This window comes from Octopus bimaculoides, chromosome 23, assembly GCF_046866305.1.
Source record: "Octopus bimaculoides isolate indiv1 chromosome 23, ASM4686630v1, whole genome shotgun sequence".
NCBI classification, from domain to species: domain Eukaryota; kingdom Metazoa; phylum Mollusca; class Cephalopoda; order Octopoda; family Octopodidae; genus Octopus; species Octopus bimaculoides.
The window spans coordinates 8,006,084-8,028,760 of NC_142950.1; the positions used below are offsets into that span (position 1 = coordinate 8,006,084).

Genomic DNA, 22,677 nt, shown 5'->3' on the forward strand with positions numbered 1-22,677 from the left:
AAGTATATATATAAATTCTACATGCATATATATACATGTATATATATATGCATATATATATGTACATGCATACATATATACGCACGTACGTATTCATACATACTTATATATGCGTGTGTGTGTGTACACAGGCACACAGACGTATATAAATATATGTATGTATGCATGTATATATATGTATATATATATATTTAATTTTAATTTTTGATAAATTGAATTTAATTGAGTTTTTACCTGTAAATTTGGATTTTTATCCCTACTATTTTTATTATTATATATATAATATATATATATATATATATATATATATATATATATATATGTACATACACACACACATACTCACACGCATACACACACACACACACATATATACACATTTGTATATGTAAATGTACATGTGTGCGTATTCATACATATTATATATGTACGCATACTCTCTCATATGTGCACATCTTCAGACACACTCATACACATGTATACGCACGCACACACCCTCTCGCTCCTTCCCCCCCTCTCTCTCTTTCTCTTATACACACACAAATATACTTGTACAAGTAGGAAATAGTGTTAAAAGTATTAGACATTTAAAGTGAGAGATCAACTAAAAAAACACAAAAAGAACCAAGCAAACAAACTAACAAACTAAGAAACAAACAAGACATCAGTCGTTTGAATCAATTATGATATTGAGTAAAAATCAATAAATCAAACACAGACGCCATGTCCTGATAGATACCTCTGGTTAATCAGTAAAAGTATATTAAAATCAACAACTACTACTACTACTTCTACTACTACTACTGGAAGAATATAACGCTACCACTCGCCCCCCCCCCCCCCCGCCGCCATCCATTTACGAAACACCTGGGGCATAGCTTACAATCTTTTCAGATATTTAAGTGAAATTATAGCTTGGAGCTATTTAGTAAATGTCTTATGATCTGATGATGTATTTTGATACACGCAGAGACAAACAGACGAGCGCATATCGTGTATGTGCATGTTCGTTTGTTTGTGTGCTTGCTTGTGTGTTTGTGTATGTATAATGTGTATCACTTATATTTTTAAACATCATTAATCATTTCCTTTAGAAAATGTTGATAATGTTACACATATGTAGTTATATTTATATATAGGCACATGTGTATTCGTTTATTTATAAGTATATATTGATAATATATATATATATATATATATATATAGTTTTCGGATTTGTTTTCGCAAGATTCTTGATGTGTAAAAGTGAGTTGAAAGAGATATTGTTGTACTTTGAAAGCGTTGTTCTGCACACACGCTCATCCACAAGATACGATGCTCACACAAGTTACCGATCCGGTGCACATACTGAAGAAATAAGCAATAAGCATTAAAAATAACGACACAGAATGAACAAGATTTAACGATTTAACAAATATAAGTTTAGCTTAACATTTGAGAAGCAGAAATAATCGCGTCTCAGTGTTTCGGATATTAGTCCTTCTACAGAAAACTGAAGAAAAATGGAAGCATTGTGAGAGATGGAGAAATAGTGAGTATATGAAAAGTAAAAGAAAAGCAATTGGAAAATAATATAACAAGATTATAAGAAAAGGGAAGGGCACGAGCACGACAACAGGTTCTACAGTTTCTTTGTCTTTGTATTGTGATGCAATGAAAATGACACGAAAATTATTGGTTCATCAGGAACTGTTGATGTCTTCGAGTTTGCTAAGTGGGGCTCTTCAGGCTATTAACTATGGTGCTGGTCTAAATCGCATTAAAAGACAATCTGTACACTTATCAAGGATTAAAAACTATCATCTTAATCCTACTAAATATGGGAATTTGCTCGCCCCTTTTTCAATTGACACAGATCCCCTCTTCAGCACGAAAAATACTGCCAAATCCACAGAACTAGTGTTGTTTATTCTGTTCCCTGTTTCTATGTCTTCTTTCGTTACTTACTATATTGGATTTTCCTAGTTTGGACAAGCAAACTTAGATGTTTTCTGTGCCCGGACCAACCTAACACTCTAGCGTTTCTTTGTTTTGTCATTTCTAATGTGTATTACATCCGAAAGATCCTACTACGTAGTGACCCTCCGTGCTACCCTCGTCAAGCAACAATAAAACATAGAAACAAAATTTTATTGTAAAAACATGATCTGGTTTGCTACGGTTAGATCTTGACTTCATGGATGGAAGAAAATCCAGCTGTGATACATTCATGCGTGCATGCATACATACATACATACATACATACAAACAAACATAAGCGCATATATACACATGTACATATACATATACATAATACACATACATAAACATACCTATGCATACATTCATGCACATATATCCACATATACATACATAAACACACACACACACATAGACGTATATATATATATATATATATATATATATACACACACACACACACATGTATACACACACAGGCACACACATATATATGACTATATATCCATGCATATATTGATGTCTGTCTAACCATCTATCTATCTATCTTCGGGCCTGGGTGGGCAAACAGGAAACACAACGCAATACATGAGTGTATATATATATATATACATGCATACATATATATATATATATATATATATATATATATATATATACGCATATATATATATATATATATATATATATATATATATATATATACGCATATATATATATATATATATATATATATATATATACGCATATATATATATATATATATATATATATATATATATATATATATATATATATATATATATATATATATATATACGTATATATATATATATATATATATATTTTTTCTATACGTATATATATATATATATACGCATATGTATATATATATGTATGTATATATACATACATATATGTATTGTTCTATTTTACTTGTTTCAGTTATATAACCGCGGTCATGCTGGAGCACCACCTTTAATCGAATAAATCGACCTAAGGACTTATTTTTTGTAAGCATAGTACTTATTCTATATATTCTCTTTCGCCGAACCGCTAAGTTACGGAGACGTAAACACGCCAACATCGGTTGTCAAGCGATGGTGGAGGGGGGACAAACAGATTTATATACAACGGGCTTCTTTCAGTTTCCATCTATCAAATCCACTCACAAGACTTTGGTCGGCCCGAATCTATAGTAGAAAACACTTGCCCAAGTTGCCACGCAGTGGGACTGAACCCGGAGCCATGTGGTTGGTCAGCATGCTACTTACCACTCAGCCAGTCATGCGCTTATGTATGTGTATATATATATATATATGTGTGTGTGTGTGTATGTGTGTGTGTGTGTGTGTGTGTGTATGCTACTTTTTAATTGTTTTTAATGGCCAAAATGTTACAAAAGTGAATCAAGTACCGAGTTTTGAGAATGGCAATTATCACTTTGATGAGAACCACGCACGAATCTCTCAGCCCATGAGGCTTCTTGGGAACATCCTGCCGATTAAAAGTAAAAGAATCCTATCTCTGCATGTGTGTGTGTGTGTGTGTGTGTGAGAGAGAGAGAGAGAGAGAGATAGAGTGTGTGTGTGTTTGTGTGTGTTTGTGTGTTGTTTGGCATATGAATATGTCACGTTCTCATTGGAAACATAACACCATATAAAATCTAATATTTGAGATTTATTTCTTCTTCGCTCTGTTTCTTTGAAGAGACTAGCATATACGCATGCATGCCGATGTCCCACTTCGCATACATACATTTATATATGTATATATATATATATATAGTTCAAATTTATAGAAAACAAAAGACGAAGACAGGTGTAGGAACAACAAGCAGGTGTATTAGTTTAACGCTCGGGAAGTGAGAAAGTCTTTTACGTTTCGAGCCTACGCTCATCAACACACACACACACACACACACACACTCACAAACTCAGCTATACAATATGTATAGAAGAAGATATATATATATATATATATATATATATATATTTCCTGAGCGTCCACTAACACAATATTTGTATCACGTCCTTGCGTAGTTGTTTTTTTTTTTTTGTCGTTTTTCTTTTTTGAACTCACTATATATATATATATATACACATAGTGGTTGTCTACACCTTATGCAGAGTTTGATCACTTCTTGTACCTACATCTCAGATCTATCACGGCGTCTAGTGTGGCTTTTTAAACCAGACAATGTATTGAAAAGCCACCCACATAGATCTGCGTATCTGATTTGGACCACCAAGAGCTGCAGTGGAATTCTGATCTTTGTGGGTCTTAAAATATCTTTTGAGGCCTCCGTTAGATTTGCAGACCTTATGGCATACACGGCACTGACAGGTGTGCACAGATATTTAGGCATACATACATGCATACATATATACCTGTGCATGCATATATATATATATATATATATATATATATATATATATATATATATATATATAAACCCATATATATTTGTGTTTGTGTGTGTGTGTGAGTGCATTCATTTGAAATATGGAACTCTGTTTAATGTGTATTTTTTATGCATATATACATATTTATATTTGTTTGTATATAAATAATTGTGTTGCCATGTGTGTGTGTATATGTGTTTGTGTATATAAAGACTACATACTTTGTGTAATTATGTCTGTATAGTACAGCCCCCACCCCATATATATATGTGTGTGTGTACGCGTGTACATAAATATATAATATAATATTTTATACACACACACACACACACGTATGATTTATAGAGTATGTATTATACGCTTATTTCAATATGCCTACCCAATCCCGTTTCCTATTTATCTAAATGGCACTGATATATGATATCATCAGTTTACCAAATATCACAAGTGCCTCTGTTTGCCTCCTCAAACCTCGTCCGTTAGCACCATCATCCTCTCAATAACCATCATCATCATCAGAGAGAGAGAGAGAGAGAGAGAGAGAGAGAGAGAGAGAGAGAGTTGGGTGTCATTAGAGCATCTCTCTTTCGACAGAGACAGTATCATTGAAAGAGGAAACACTGTTACGGTTTCATATTTTCATGTCTCTACAGTACCTACTTATAAATCATCTCCATTAAATGTTTTTTTTTGTTTCTTTTGTTCTTTTGTTTTGTTTTGGCATCGCCAGTTTTATTATATACAAAGTGTGAGAAACTATTTGTATTCTAAGCAATCCGTTGGATGTATATAAACGCATGAGAGCGTATACGCGCACACAAATATATGTATACATACATGCTTGAGTATACATATACACACATACATAAAACGCTCGTAAATATATATGTGTATATATATATATATATCTTTTATTATTTTACTTGTTTCATTCGTTTGACTGCGCCCATGCTAGAACATCTCCTTTTAGTCGAAGTAATCAAACCCAGGACTTGTTCTTTGTAAGCCTAGTACTTATTCTATCGGTCTCTCTTACCGAACCGCTAAGTCACAGGGACGTAAACACACCAACACCGGTTGTCAAGCGGTGGTGGGGGACAAACACAGACATAAACACCCCCCCCCCCCCACACGTACATACATGTATATATACGACGGGCTTCTTTCAGTTTCCGTCTACCAAATCCACTCACAAGGTTTTAGTCGGCCCGAGGCTATAGTTGAAAACACTTGCCCAAGGTGCCATGCAGTGGGACTGAACTTGGAACCACGTGGTTGGGAAGCAAGCTTCTTACCACGCATCCACTCCTGCGCCTATATTTTCATATTCAAACATGTTTTCTTTGAACTAGTGTACCTAGAAGTACATCATATAATGTATATCCTTTCCTTTTCTAAGACGATGTAGGAGTGAACGGGGGAAGATTTGGCTTCTATTTTTAGCCTATCAAACCGACCACCTACAGTCTCTTCATAGTGCCTTGTGCAGCAATAGTCGGGCTTCTCGTCAAGGCTTATCAACCCTGCCTGTCTCAGTCTGATAAAGGCGATTCCACGCTGATTCACAGCTGAGTGGATGAGATTTTTCAGAATGATATCCACATGTCAAAACTATTCCTCCACCATGTATGCAAATGGCATTTGCGAAAGCTTTTTATCTTTGTTAACACGAAAAAATAAAACAAAATATTGTAAAATAGTTTTAAAAATAATTATATTAGGAGGTCCATAATAAAACACAGCAAACCATACCCTTCAATCGCTAGCATCTTATTTACTCCATGCTGCGGAAACGGTGCTTAGTAAGCGTTGATTCTCTGGAGCTCTTGGAGTTCAGATTTAATAAACACGCCGAACAGCGGTATGAAAGAGTACTGGCTCCAGACCGAATCAAAACAAAATAAATAAATAAATAAATAAATAATGATAGGAGTGACTGTGTGGTAAGTAGCTTGCTTACCAACCACATGGTTCCGGGTTCAGTCCCACTGCATGGCACCTTGGGCAACTGTCTTCTACTTGTGAGTGGATTTGGTAGACGGAAACTGAAAGAAGCCCGTCGTATATATATATATATATATATATATATATGTGTGTGTGTGTGTATGTTTGTGTGTCTGTATTTGCCCCTCCCCAACATCGCTTGACAACCGATGCTGGTGTGTTTACGTCTCCGTAACTTAGCGGTTCGGCAAAAGAGACCGTTAGAGTAAGTACTAGGCTTCCAAAGAATAAGTCCTGGGGTCGATTTGCTCGACTAAAGGCGGTGCTCCAGCATGGCCACAGTCAAATGACTGAAACAATTAAAAGAATAATAATAATAATAATAATAATAATAATTTCTACAAGGCTCAAGACCTGAAATTTGGGGGAGGGGACTAATCGATTACACACACACACACACACTATATATATATATATATATATATATTCTCTCTGTGTTTATTTCTGTTTCTTTCTGTTGATGAGCGTAGGCTCGAAACGTAAAAGACTTTCTCACTTCCCGAGCGTTAAAACTAATACATCTGTTTGTTGTTTACACACCCGTCTTCATCTTCTGTTTTGTCTTATTCTTGTAAATTCCAACTATATGTATATATGTTCACTTGAAGCTTTTGATAATCCATATTAATGCTTATTAAGAAAATATGTTAATCCACTAATTTTATGTTACACATGTAAGATTAAAAAAGCAAGATAAATATTAGGTTGTTTTTTTTTTTTGCATATTTTCCTAAATGTTTAAAAAATGTAAAACAGCTGTTTTAATTTTAAAACACTTCCTTTCCAACCTGTCCAAGTAGTTTCTTAAAATGACCCCCGGCCCCCACCTCACCCCCACTGCAACATGAAATCTAAAAATAAAATAATAATAATAATAATAATAAATAAATAAATAAAACATTGAAAACCTTTGCTATGCTCTTCTCTGTTGGTTCCATTCTTGAAATAGTAAATAAAAGACTAAGTCGACCTCGGCGGGATTCGAAATCAGAACGTAAAGGCAATTTCAAGTTTTGGCACAAGGCCAGCAATACTAGGGATGGGGTGTGGATAATTCGATAATTCAACTGGTACTTATTTTACCGCCCCCGAGGGGTTAAAAGGCAAAAACGACCTTTGAACCACAATTTGAACTCAGGACGTAAAGACGTGCTAAGAACTCTGTCAGCTCGACGCCTGAGTGGATGAGGAGATAATATCTAAAACATTTTGCACAAGGTCAGCAATTTCGGTGGTTGGCGGGTAAGTCGATTAAATCGACCCCCGAAAGGATGAAAGCTAAAATCGACTTCGGCGGAATTTGAACTCAGAACGTAAAGATGGACGAAATGATGCTAAGCATTTTACCAGTGTGCTAACGATTCTACCAGCTCGCCGCCCAATCTGGGAACCGAAACTGCGACATTTTAATCGTGAATCCAACACCCCTAACCACCAATCACTAACGCACGAACCTTCGCGTATTAAACCAGTGGATTATTCTTGACAACCGATGTTGGTGTGTTTATGTCCCCGTAACTTAGTAGTTCGGCAAAATAGACCGTTAGAATAAGTACTAGGCTTACAAAGAACAAGTCCTGGGTCGATTTCTTCGACTAAAACCCTTCAAAGCGGTGCTCCAGCATGGCTGCAGTCAAATGACCGAAACAAATAAAAGAATACATAATATATATACACACATACATACATGTGTGTGTGTGTGTTACATTGGTCCTATAGTCGTTGGTGAAACAGAATGCGAACGCGACATCTTAGTTACCTCATTTGTTGGACGCTACATGTAGCAAAAACATTGGCGCCGCTGTGTTGAACACACATACAGGACAAATTAACCAACGGTGAAACAAGATACTTGGAGAAACGCAAATAGATTTTAATTTCTATTTATCTTCTAATAAGTTGACATGTTGCAACAAGTGTCTTGATTCCATCAAGAAAGCTGGGTGTTATTTGCTGTGTTTACAGTAACAGCACCAGGTAAGGTATTCGGAATCGCTGTTAGGGTGTCGCTAATACTGGTGTCTGGCTGAGCATCGTTGCTTGGCGTTGATTAATCAGCGTTGAATCTTGAAAAATTTTCGGAAAATGTTGTTCGAAAGACAAGTAGCTTTGGATCGGGCATGGCTGTGTGGTTAAGAAACTTCGCTTTGAATCCCCGAGTCCGCGTGGTTTCGGATTCGATCCCACTGTGCAGCATCTTGGGCAAGTGTCTTATACTGTAGTTCCCGACCGATCAATGACATGTGAGTCGATTTGGTAAACAGAAACGGAAGCTGTGTGAAAACCCGCCCTATATATAAATATGTGTGTGTGTGTGTGTGTGTTTGTGTGTGTGAGCGCTAAGTTACGATCGAAACAAACAAACCAACGCCGGTCGTCAAGTGGTGGTGGTGATAGTGGTAGTGATGGGACACTCATACACACACGCACATACACACGCGCGCGCACACACACACACACACACATGCAGGCAAACCCACATATACATACATATATACGATAGGCTTCCGTACAATTTCCGTCTACCAGATTCACTCGCGAGTCATTGGTCGACCCGGGACCTTAGTAGAGTTCCTTTCTTCAAGATGCCGCGCAATGAGACTGAACCGGAAACCGTGTGTTTGCAAAGCGAGCTCCTTAAACCACACAGCCATGACAGGACCGATCCAAACATTTCTTCCATTTATTTTTTGTTTACGACAGTGGGGTGTAATTTGAGGGAGATTTAGCATCTATTTCGAGCAACAACCTAACGGCTTTTCACGTGAGTTCTGTGAATATCCTTACACTGCTTTTTTAACATTTCAGTCAGACAGTTCATGTTTCAAATCCTGCCGAGACTAATCAAATCTGATTTTCGTCATTCATCCAGAAGAACAAGTATGGTGTGCGCCAGAGAAGGAGGGAGAGAGCGGGCAGCGGGCGGTGGGCAGGCGGGTGTCTGGTTGGTTGGGGGAGGGAGTGTAGTGGCTGGTGGCGGGTAGAGTAGAACGGCGGGAATGGAGGTGGTGAGTGACGAGTGTGTGGTATGAGTTAATGCTGTGGTATGAGTTAATGGTGGTTTGGAGATTAGCATTAGAGTCTCAACTTTCCTGCCAGCCATCCTTGTGGTGCCAGACATATTAACAAGATGCAGGAGAAAGGAGCGAGGGGAAAAAGTAGGGGGAACGGGGAAAGAGGAGAGGGTGCTGGCAAAGTCGATTCACCCTCAGTCCGCCATTTTACCTCCTCTCGTGTCTTGTACCAATGTAAACTTGGAACCTTGGTCAGTAAGCAGAAGTAGGCAAAGTTACATACAGACATATACACACGTATAAATTCATATATATATATATATATATATATATATATATATATATATATATATATATATATATATATATATATATATATATATATATGTGTGTGTGTGTGTGTGTATGTGTATGTTTATAATATAATATACATATGCATATAGTGCATAATATATATATCTATATATATATATACATACACACACACACACACACACACATTTAGACATACACATTTATGTGTGTATATATATATATATATATACGTATATATACATATTTATGTGTGTATATATGTATGTATATAAACGTATATATATATATATATATATATATGAGAGAGAGAGAGAGAGAGAGAGAGAGAGAGAGATATGAGGCGGTGCTCCAGCATGACCGCAGTCAAATGACTGGAACACGTAAAAGGATAAAAGAATATGTATGTATATATATATATATATATATATATATATATATATATATATAATGTGCGCATGTGTGTGTAGATATAAGCGCACACTCCAGCCACACACACACACGCACACACAAAACACTGTATGGGATTTTGTTTAAAACCAGGTCTGGTTAATTACATGTGTGCAAAATCAATTAAAACCTTTTATTAGTTTTATTTTTAACTAGTTGGGTCTTAATGAAGGTCTTGACCTTGCGCAAATATTGGTTAATGCCTTTCACAGTGATGTCATTAACCAGACATGTAGGCACATGCGCAAAACACACATACACACACGTATACATTCACTTACACGCGCGCATCCTTATATATTGGTTCACATGTCTACGTTCCTTCCATCGGTTTGGTCTGGTGAAAGGGGATGTACATATGGCCTTCGCAGGCTCCCCGGGTCGCTGATATATATATATATATATATATATATATGCATATACTCATTTATTATTTATATATATATATATATATATATATATATATATATATATATATGCATATACTCATTTATTATTTATATATATATATATATTTACATACATACATATATATACATATAACACACACACACACACACACACACACACACACACACATATCTATATACATACATACAAATACACACACACACACTCACACACATATATACATATACACACATATAATATATATATCATGTACTTACAAATGTTTGTATATATGTGATTGTACACACACATGCGCGCATATATATATATATATATATATATATATATATATATATATATATATATATGCATATTGGCAAGAATTCACTCAATCTAAGCTGAAAATATTTGCTTACGGTATTCTCATATTCCAGACTATTTAGTCGGCAAAACTTAAAAATTAGCTACAGTTGCATGAAGAATACGGGGAAATAGCGTCACAGGAAGCTAGGACACCAAATCATACGATAAGCTTTCTAAGTCACTCAATAAACCCGGCAATTTAGAAAGCAAGTCTGTGGCCATTTATTAGAATACTCATGCCAATTTGAATGACTGAAAGATCCAAAATGGAGGGTTTTAATGTTGAATAGCTGGAGCAAATACACACGTTGTTTACAATGTGGAGTTGACTCAGTGCAAGGCCTTTCTTATCTTTGAAAACCGTCAGGCAGAGGCATTGCTAGATTTTTAACTGTGTTGTATGCAATGGCTGGGCGTAGTGGAGAGATGCTTAACACTCAATTAAAATTCCATGATGCACTGAAAGTATGTCTTAGTGAGGATGATAAGATCTTTGAACATAAGTTGCAAGAGGAACTCATCGTTGTTACATCTGTGCAAAAGAGTGTAGGTTCCTAGGAAGACTGAAAAACCGCATCTGTGCTGCTGCTGTTTCAGAGAAAAATCGAACGATGACATTGCTGGAAATCGAGTTGAAGCCATCATGTATGTAAGTATGTATGTATGTGAAGGTGCGTGGCTTAGTGGTTAGGGTATTCAGCTCACAATCGTAAGATCGTGAGTTCGATTCCCGGCAGCGCGTTGTGCCCTTTATTACACGTTGCTCCAGTCAACTCAGCTAAGGAAAATGAGTTGTACCTGTAATTCAAAGGAGTCAGTCTTATCCTATTCATTTCTCTGCGTCACGCTGAATCTCCCTGAGAGCTACGTTAATGGTATGCGTGTCTGTGGAGTACTCAGCCACTTGCACGTCAATTTCACGAGTAGGCTGTTCCGTCGATCGGATCAACTGGAACCCTCGTCGTCGTAACCGACAGAATGCTAATTATGTATGTCCCTTAAACTGAAACTACAACATCATATCTATCAATGGCGTACATACTTTAGTTATGATACACAGATGACTGTTCTGTAATTAGAATGTATTTGTTTCATGTAATATACTTTATGAGTCCAATTTCATGATCTGCGCTCCATCAGATGGCGAGATCGCGCTCCCGGTGTAGAGGTCCTGCGCCGCGCTGGCACAGTGCGTGGAAACACCTTCATTACGTCATCGTAGCTACGCTTGGTGAGACATGTTTGTTTACAAGTTTGGGGGCGGAAGGCTCCGAAAGGCAGTTTTTTTTTACGCTGAACTGCATCAGGGCAGGAGGAGCCGTTGTGATCAGAGGTTGCAATATAGGGATGTTCTAAAGAAGCATATGAAGAACTCTGGCGTCTCCCCCAGACAACCTGGAGGATGAGGTCGCCCTGTGGCACGATAAATGGCACCGATCGATGGAGCTTGTAATTCCAGCTATTGAGGAGAAATAACAGAGAGAATTCGAAAGAGCACATGAGAGGTGTCACTTCAATGTTGCACCAAGTAGCTTCGCCCCAGATGCCATCGCTGCTGCAGATCAAGGGCAAGTATTGCAGTCCTCATGGGGCCTTACCGTATTTGATTTCTGAACAGAACTGTCAATGTCGACATACGAAGGACAGCCGACGACGGCGATGTGTGTTTTGCGTGCGTTGAATGGTTACGTTTCTGGTGTATTTGTTGCGTTGTATGAACAGTGTTGGATTAACCATTAATGAAAATAATCAAGTGCTCAGGGCATCAAGGGAAGGAGAGAACACCACAGAAATGGTAAATGGTTTATGGCACAAAAGAAATCACTTTAAACTAAACATTACTTAATGTCCATTTCCAAATGTGGACATTGTCTTTCGTATATCTTTAACATTAATGATCGCAAATTGCTCAGCTGAGCGTTCGTTTTCTCAGTCGAAGTATATTAAAAATCCCCATCAGAACAACTACGCAACGAGGCAGGTAGGATTCCTTATCTCTACTAAGTAAAAAAAGCAGATTTATTACATAAGATTAATTTTGAGGATCTCATCAAAGACTTTGCGATTAAACAAGTGGGTGAAAACTTTTCAATTATAAAGTGGAAGTATACAAAAATAAACTTTATTTTCCATCTTGCTGTTGGTTTTGTTTGATTTTGAAAAATAACAATCTATTTTATGGTTTGTTATTGTTTATATTTTAAATTATAAATAGGGGCACCAATATCTTTTGGGTGTTTAGGACCTCTATGTGTTTTAATCCGGCCCTTTGTGTTTATGTATGTATTGTTCTTTGGTTTTTGACTGTTACTTTATTCCCATACCCATAACTGATTGTTTTTTTTTTTTTTTTTTTTTTTTTTTTTTTTTTTTTTTTGCAGATTTCCGTATTCGGTACTTCTTTTATGGGAGAAGGATCTGAAATCGTTTCTAATCTGGGATTTCAGCTCTGAAATTTTATATTTATTGGACAGTCACTATCTCAAGGTAAGTACAGGCATGTTTTTGTCTAAACTCACTGAAAAAATATATCCTATTCATTTCTCTTATAGTTGTGTACCGGACTCTTACTAACACGCAAATTATACGCTACATTCCTCTTCGTAATACAATTATCTCGCTTTTAAAAGTTATCTCTACAAACAAAAAGTGTTTGAATAGTACTGCTAACGCAGGTAGGACTCTATTGACTTATTAGTCTTTAATATGCTTGGTAGAATATTATGGTTGCATAACGAAATATGGTGTCCCTACAAGCGATTAACAATTATCTCAGTCACATCCTATAGTAAAGACCCTATCGGCCATGAATGACCATGGGATTGCACCTAAAAAGTTTCCTTCTGAGGCACAAGTCTGGGCAAAGTTGTTTATGGAAGACCAGCAGTCACCCATGCATACCAACCTCCCCTCTCCATGCCACCGATGTTATCCAAGGGGAAAGGTAAAGGGGCTGATACATCTTGGCACCAGTGACACCGCAACTCATTACTACAGCTGAGTGAACTGGGTAAGTGCCCTACTATAGCTCCCGGGCCGACCAAAGCTTTGCGAGTGGATTTGGTGGACGGAAACCGAAAGAAACCTGTGTCACACACACACACACACACACACACACACACACACACACGGCTCCTCTCAGTTTACGTCTACCAAATCCACTCACGATAATTTGGTCGGTCTGCAGCCAGAGTGGAAGACACTTGCCCAAATTGCAACGGAGTGAGTGGGAAGCAAGCTTCGTTCCTGACAGCCAAGCTTGCGCCTCTGTCGTAGACGAGATTACTCCCATGTCTCTGACATTGTCTAACACAATGCGAGGGTCGAACGAAAGAAGAGAACATAAGTGTTTATGTACTTCTTGTTCTCAAGTGTATGAGCTTAAAGTTGTCGTCATTTAGCCGTTGTATTGTGTTTCTGCCGCTCATTAAATTACAGGCAGGAAGTCAGATTGGAGGTTATTCAATTGATAACTTTTTACAGCCACTGTATGCATGCATGTATATATGTATGTATGTGTGAATGTATGTATGTATGTATACAAAGCATATGTGCTTATATACAAAAACAGAAAAGAAATTCTTTATGCAATACTCAAGATGTTACTTAAGTTTCATGGATAAGGAGCTCTCCTCTGCATTGCATAATACATAATGAGGATGTATTTACAGATAACTAGCTGACTGAGATTTGCTCTTCAAGCTTATCTTATGTAAACGCATACACATATATATATTACGTTTTTCTATTTGGTTTTCAAGATTCTTGATGTGAACTCAAGAGCTGAAACATTTCGTATCTCAAGAGGGTCAGTATAGCAATAAGATGCACATGCGCACACACACACACATACATAAATGCACATACACGCGTATATATACACACACACACACACACACACACACACACACACACACACACACACACATATATATATATATATATATACACATACATACGTACATTCGTCTGGCTGCCTCTTATGTCCATCTCTTATGTTCCTGCCTTTAGGCTTTCACTTCATACCCGCCAGCTCAATTTGATTCGTTCTCAGTCGAAAGAAACCTGTTGTTATATTCTTGTTGTATTTGTAATTGTGTACCATGTTCTCCGTTTTTTTGTCTTTGTTGCTTTACACATTCGCTATCTTTCTTACAAAAAATATAATGCTCTTAGCTTAGACATTTTTTGGGGTGGGGGAAACCAGACCGAACAGTCTCAAGTGTAACTGTCCGAAACGGTAAGGACATCTGGTAACTTGACTGAAGAAAGAAGCCCACGAATGACCCATCTTTTTTTCCCCTGTCCCTTGAATTGTTGATTTCCCTGCCCGCCTTTGTATCGTCCATCTGTCCGAATGTTTTATTGTCCTCTATTGCATTTTTGTTCCATTTAAAAAGATTTATATGTACATTTAGCGGCGTACGTACACCCTTGTGCTCATATATATATATATATATATATATATATATATATACATACATATATACATACGCCTGTATATATATATATATATATGTATGTATAATATATTTTGAACATGTGTATGCGCAGGTATATGTCTACATACAGGCATATATAATCTTTACTACTCCAGGCACAAGGCCCGAAATTTTGGGGTAGGAGGCCAGCCTAATACATCGACCCCTAGTGTTTCACTGGTACTTAATTTATTGGCACCGAAAGGATGAAAGGCAAAGTCGACCTCGGCGGAATTTGAACTCAGAACGTAACGGCCGACAAAATACTGCTAAGCATTTCGCCCGGCGTGCTAACGTTTCTGCCAGTTTGCCATCTTCGTACTGGCATACATATTATTAAAGCCGAAATTGCAGTTCAGCAACAGTATAGTTTTTCACTTTGAACTCAACTCAGGAGGAAAATCGAGAAACCGACTACAAGAGCGACAACGAACGCAAGCACCACCTCCACCATATCCACCACCCCACCACCACCACCACCACTACGCCTTACTCATCCACCTCCTACTCTTACTACTACCTCGTCGCTTGTGCTACTGTGCGCCCTTTTCTCTGTGTGATATCTACCCCCATCTCCATCCATCTGAACTGGCTTTCTTTTTGATTTTAGTATATTTTATTTTATTGAAAAGGCCAGAGAGAGAAAGAGAGAGAGAGGAAAGAGAGAGGGAGAGAGAGGGAGAGAGAGAGAGAGAGGAAAGAGAGAGGGAGAGAGAAATGGTAATGAACTGAAGCGGGTTCTCTTTATCAACAGTTGGTGACATATTAGTGCCAAGTGTTGACACAACAAATAGCTGTATCTTGTTGAAGAAATCAGCCACTCACTGACTTCTGAAGTTGAAGGCTTTTTTTGGAGATATATTTGTCATCTACACACACACACACACACACACATACACAAGCACACACACACACACACACACACACACACACACACACACACACACACACACACACAAGCATACACACACACACGCACGCAAACACACGCACCGCTGACAACGTCAGCTCCACCGTCGCCGTTCCATCATCCGTCAAGTAAAGTCTAGAATGACCTCTTCAACATTGACTTTTTTTTTTTCCACCTCGCTAGCAGTTTTTTGGGGGCAAATCTCTGCAAAATAAGGAAGCAGACGCGAGGCATATAGGAAATGGAAGAAAGAAGAAGACGAAGAAGAAGAAGAGGAGGAGGAAGAAGAAGAAATGTGTGGTGATAAAGGCTGTGGTGTTGGCAGTGGCGGCGCCGGCGTCGACGACGGCACTGTTGGCGTTGGCGGCGATGGAAGCGGTTGTTGTTGTTGTGGTGGTGTTGATTCTTCGTCACCTACATCTCAACCTTCTTACCGCGATAAAGAATAAAAAAAAAAGAAGGAAAAGAAGAGTAAAAAGGTGGAAGAAAATGTTTAAAAAAAACACTTGTAAAAGAGCTTTAATTTAATACTTTAGGATAAAGATTTTCAGGCTCAGATTTTTAAGGAAACATCAGAGCTTTCAACAGCTTGTCTTCGCATACGTTTAATGTATCCCCTAATTAACATGTACTTAGGACGTGTGTGTAGGGGATAAGAAGATTGGTTCCCAACCACATGGTTCTGGGTTCAGTCCTCTTGCGTGGCACCTTGGGCAAATGTCTTTTAATATAGCTCCCGGGTTGACCAAAGCGCAACATCAGCACGAACGCCTCTTTAATTATATTGTGTTACTGTTACAACAATGCGTCGTATTTACCTCCGGCGCCTATTACTGTCACAGCGATAAGTATCGCGGTTACTGAAGGCTCTCAGCGTTGACTCAGTATGTGACAAAATTTGTAAAATATGATAAATTAGCGAAGACAGAAGAGAGCTGTGTTCTGGTGTTTTGGGTTGGCCTCTTAGTGCAAGGTGTTGGAAAGCTGTCAAGGAATGTGTGCTACACACACACACACACACACACACACACACACACACACACACACAAACGCATACACACATACACACACAAGCACACATACACACACATGCATACATACGACGGCGAGCTGGCAGAAACGTTTGCGCGCCGGGCGAAATGCTTAGCGGTATTTCGTCTGTCGTTACGTTCTGAGTTCGAATTCCGCCGAGGTCGACTTTGCCTTTCATCCTTTCGGAGTCGATTAAATAAGTACCAGTTACGCACTGAGATCGATGTAATCGACTTAATCCCTTCGTCTGTCCTTGTTTGTCTCCTCTATGTTAACCCTTTGTGGAGCCATTGTCCATAACGGTCACATCTGATGGTCAACGAAAGCCTACAAAATGTTCTACGCCAATTTTAATGTGACGTGACGCTGTTCTGTTTTCAGCACGTTGCTCTTGGGAACATTGATACAAACAGAGAGCTTTTTATGCAGTGGTAACTGATTCGATAACTAATGTTGATTTCCAGTTCTCATACTGTCAAAAGCCACGATTTTCTCCGCTCACAAATCCTCCTCCAGCTTCGCAGCAGCCTTAGTAACAGGCATTAACATTAAAGACCCACCAGTTGTGTAATGACCTGGATGATAGGGAACTCGTTTGAAAGATTCCCAAGCAACATTTAGGAATTCTTTGGTAGTTATTGGACGCTTGGAATCGTTATAACTCGCATCATAATATAATGTATTGATTTTGCGCCGATTTCGTTCAGGTCGCTTCTTCTTGGAAAGCTTTTTTGAATAGTAAAATCAGACACCCTTATATATATATATATATATATATATATATATATATATATATATATATATATATACACACATACATATATACATACATGACTGCGGTCATGTTGGGGTACCCGCCTTGAAAGATCTAGTGGGACAAATAACCCCTCAGTACTTATTTATAAAGTCTGGTTCTTAATCTATCAGCCTCTTTTGCCGAACCGTTAAGTTTCAGGGACGTAAACAAACCAATACCGATTGTCAAGTGGTAATGGTGGGAACAAGCACAAGAACATACACACACACACACACACACACACACACACACACACACACACACACACACACACACACAATAACGAGCTTCCAAATAGTTTCCATCATCCAAGTTCATTCACAAGGCATTGGTCGGTACGGAGTTATAGTAAAAGACGTTTACCCGGGCTTATAGTAAAAGACGTTTACCCGGGCTTATAGTAAAAGACGTTTACCCGGGCTTATAGTAAAAGACGTTTACCCGGGCTTATAGTAAAAGACACTACGCGTGCCACACGGTGGAAACTGTACCCGTAACTACATAGTTCAGTCGAACTTCTTATGCCTGCGTCGATAAAAGTTATTCATAACGCACCCAACAATTAAAAAAAAAAGGAAAACAAATGGCATTTAAAAAAAATCCAAAATGGCTGATAACAGACGACATTTTTATTAAAAAAAATTTTTTTTTTTTAAAGCGGGTTATGTGCTGCACTATAGACGTTACAGATAAATGATATAACAACTTATACGATAAGAACGAGCGCTGCTAACGACTGACATGTATAGTATTACGTTGTCAACAAACCCCCTGCACTAAGTGGGCTGCAAACAGTTGCACTAAGTGCCATTCCTTTACATACAATAACCATTCAAGGTATTTCATTGAGGAGAAAAAAAATTTAATGAAATAAGAATAAAATAAACAAGTCTAGAAGTTTAAACAGTGTGTGTATGTAATTCAAGAGAGGAATGTTTCGTAAACAGACAGACATCAAAGAAGGGAAGCAGATCACTGAGTGGAATTTCAGCTGCAAGAAATTTTGGACCCAGTATCTCTCTCTCTCTCTCTCTCTCTCTCTCTCTCTCTCTCTCTCTCTCTCTCTCTCTCTCTCCTTCTCTCTCTTTCTCTCGTTTTATATGTTCTTATTGACATTTTCATGTGCTTATGTTGACACAACCCGGAAAAGCAACTCACCTGCCAGCGGGAGAGCCTTGTTAGATGCAGCAACTATCAGCGAATATTTTTGTGTGTTTCTATATCTGTTATCTTTTACACGTTTCACTCGTTGCACCGCGGCCATGCTGGGGCACCACCATGAAGGGCTTCAGTCAAGCAAATCAAACCCAGTACTTATGTTTCTTGTTTCTTTCTTTTTTTTTGTTGTTAAAACCTGGTACTTATTCCATCCGTCACTCTTTGGCCGAACCGCTTGCTAACGGTACGGTACGCAAACAAACCAACATCGGCTGTCAAGCGGTGGTGAGAGATTAACACAAACAAACAAACACGACGTGATTCTTTCAGTTTCCGTTCATCTAGTCTTCTCTCAAGGGTCGATTCTGGGCTCTAGTAGAAGACGTTTAGCCAAGGTACCACGTGTAGTTGGGATTCAAACTTCTTACCCCACAGCCACGCATATATATATATATATATATATATATATATATATATATATATATATATATATGTGTGTGTGTGTGTGTGCGTGTGTGTGTGTGTGCGTGTGTGTGTGTGTGTGTGTATATATGTATGGAGAGAGAAAGAGAGGGGTAGAAAGTACGTGACAATGGGAAAGAGGAGAGAACGACAGAGATATTAAAATGTGAGGAAGATTTAAACGTGTTGTGTCAAAGAAGTCAACGCCGAAGCAGCGGCGCCAAAACGTCTCATACCTTAATAGAATTCCATAGGTATACATAAACAAGAAGGTCAGAAATTAGTACTATTTCAACAATCTAATAATATTAACTCTTGATCAGTTTAACCGTTGATCGACCTGCTCTATCAAACCATCGGAACAGTTCTGTTACAATCAAGTTAGTCCTGGCTTATAACAAACTCATTTTCAACGAGGTGACGTTATACTGAAGTGTTATTTTGTCCTCTGCGTTTACTTCTCACATCCTTGTAAACTCTTTATTTAATAAAGAGACAACCTCTGCTATGTAAACATGACTTTCGGTTAATCTCTACTTCTCTCATTCAATTAGAAGATTTTTCAAGCTGCCGTGTGAGTTTTGCCAAAGTAGTTTGATGTTTTCAATGTAAACATCATGTAATGAAGTTGTACCAGTTTTTTTTCCTTCATATACTATTTGTAATTGGTGACAAACAGTTATTAGCAGTGTTAGATAGATTATGCCTTTTACAGCTGTCATGTTGTCACAAGAAATATTAATTAGTTTGCTCTGTCTGTTGATGTTAAAGTTATCAGTTTTCACCAGTTAATTTCGGTTGTTCCATCAGCCAGGAAATACTAGAGAGAGAGAGAGAGGCCATTTTTCACAGGCATTCTCTTTACGTTCCCTTTATCTCTCTACATCTCATTCTCAGTCCCGAAACTAGGTGAGACTACAAATGGTCTAACTGAGCCGGGAAAGTGTTTATTTATATTTTATATTACCGTGAAAAGGGGGTGGGGGCCCCTAGACACGACCTCCCATACGATGCATGATATTTCGTTTTCTTGTTATTTCAGTTAGAATTGAACCCTGACCCTCTCCCTTCATGTTATCCTTACTCCGAAGACTACAAAAGCCCGAAGTAGGTCATACTAGCTGGTACACACACACACACACACACACACATACACACACACAGCTCCTCGTTCTTCGGTCACCGTTCTTTCTTCCCCCTTTTTGTTATCTCCCCCTTTTGTTAGCTCTCCTGTGTGAACTTTCTAAACTTCTTGTCCGCAGAAGCTATGATAGATCGTTGACCAAGGACTATTCAATTTTTTTTTTCTCCGTGTTTTTCTCCTTGTTTTCTCCGTATTCTTTCTGTTGAAGAGCGTAGCTCGAAACGTTAAAGACTTTCTGTATTCCCGAGCGTCAAACTAATACATCCTTTTGTTGTTTACACCACCTGTCCTCGTCTGTTGTTGTTTTTTTTTCGTACAGTCTCCCATATATATATATATATATATATATATATATATATATATATATATAGTGGAGTTGGGCTAGTAGTTATACCCATGGTAGCATTACTACTAAAAGTTGTCAGATCATCAGAGAATGTTACTTGCCATAGGCTAGCATGCTATCCCAGAGAAAGCGTTACCTCATCTGTTGAACGCATAAAAGCGGGGGTTAAGACTTCTCCTCAAAGTCTCGGCGTTGCAGTCATTTTCTTACTTTATTGAAAACTCCAGTTGATAAATAAGAATGGAAATAATGTTATAAGAAGGAACAGGCTGGCAGAATCGTTATGGCACGTCGGACAAAATGCTCAGCGGTATTTCATCTGCCGCTATGTTCTGAGTTCAAATTCCGCCGAGGTCGACTTTGCCTTTCATCCTTTCGTAGTCGATAAAACCGGTACCAGTTACGCACTGGGGTCGATGTAATCGACTTAATCCCTTTGTCTGTCCTTGTTTGCCCCCTTTATGTTTAGCCCCTTGTGGGCAATAAAGAAATAAGAATCGTTAGCACGCTGGACGAAATGCTTCGCGGCATTTCTTCTGGCTCTTTTCGTTGTGATTTCAAATCCCATCGAGGCTAGTTTTGCTTTTTGTCTTTTTGGGGTCGATAACATAAAGTACCATTCAAATACTAAGGTCGTTGCATTCAGCTTCCAATCGTAAGGTCGTGAATTGTCCTTGGACAAGAAACTTTATTTCACGTTGCTCCAGTCCACTCACCTGGCAAAAATGAATTGTGCGGGCTTCTTTCAGTTTCCGGCTACCAAATCCACTCGCAAAGCTTTTGGTCAACCCAAAGCTATAGCAGAAGACACCCAAAATGCCACGCAGTGGGACTGAACCTGGAACCATGTAGTTAGGAGGCAAGCTTCTTACCTCCTGGTGATGTTCATGGTAGTGATGGTGACAGGTTTGGTGATAAGGTCGTTGACAGAGGGGGTAGTGGTGGAGTTGGTAATGATGATGATGATGATGATGACGACGACAAGGTTGATGACGATGATGATGGTGATAATTATTATTATGGTGGTGGTAGTGATGATAGTCAACAAAATTCATTCACAAGTCTGCGGTCGGGCCGGGCTAGAAGTCATTTGTTCAAGGTGCCTCATAGTGGGACTGAACCCGGGCACATGCGGTGTCGAAGCAAACCTCTTGTATCACACACATTGCATATTCATACGCACATATATACATACGTACGCACATCCACCCATCCACCCATCCATCCATCCATCCATACCCGCATGCTGTCACACATACATACATACATATATATACGTACGTACGTACGTACATACATACGCATAATCATACATACGTACATATAAACATACATGCGTATATAAATCAGGATGATTCATGGGAAAAACTGAAACCCCTAATGACAAATGACAACAGGTCTTCAAATAAATAAATAAATAAATAAGGGGACAGTAAAAGCGAAAAAGAAAA

The 22,677-nt window shown here is 38.3% G+C and overlaps 1 protein-coding gene across 3 annotated transcripts in view; it reads left to right on the forward strand.

Moving 5' to 3' along the window:
• Positions 1-22,677, forward strand: part of LOC106880149 (epidermal retinol dehydrogenase 2-like) — a 172,633-nt gene that overhangs the window by 73,563 nt on the left and 76,393 nt on the right. For 2 of the 3 annotated variants that reach the window (XM_089340085.1, XM_089340083.1), the window contains one exon: positions 13,279-13,384. The gene's annotated coding sequence lies outside the window, so the exon portion shown is untranslated. Of the gene's footprint in view, positions 1-2,904; positions 2,973-13,278; positions 13,385-22,677 lie in introns of all 3 variants that reach the window. The other variant, XM_089340084.1, reaches the window with a different exon arrangement.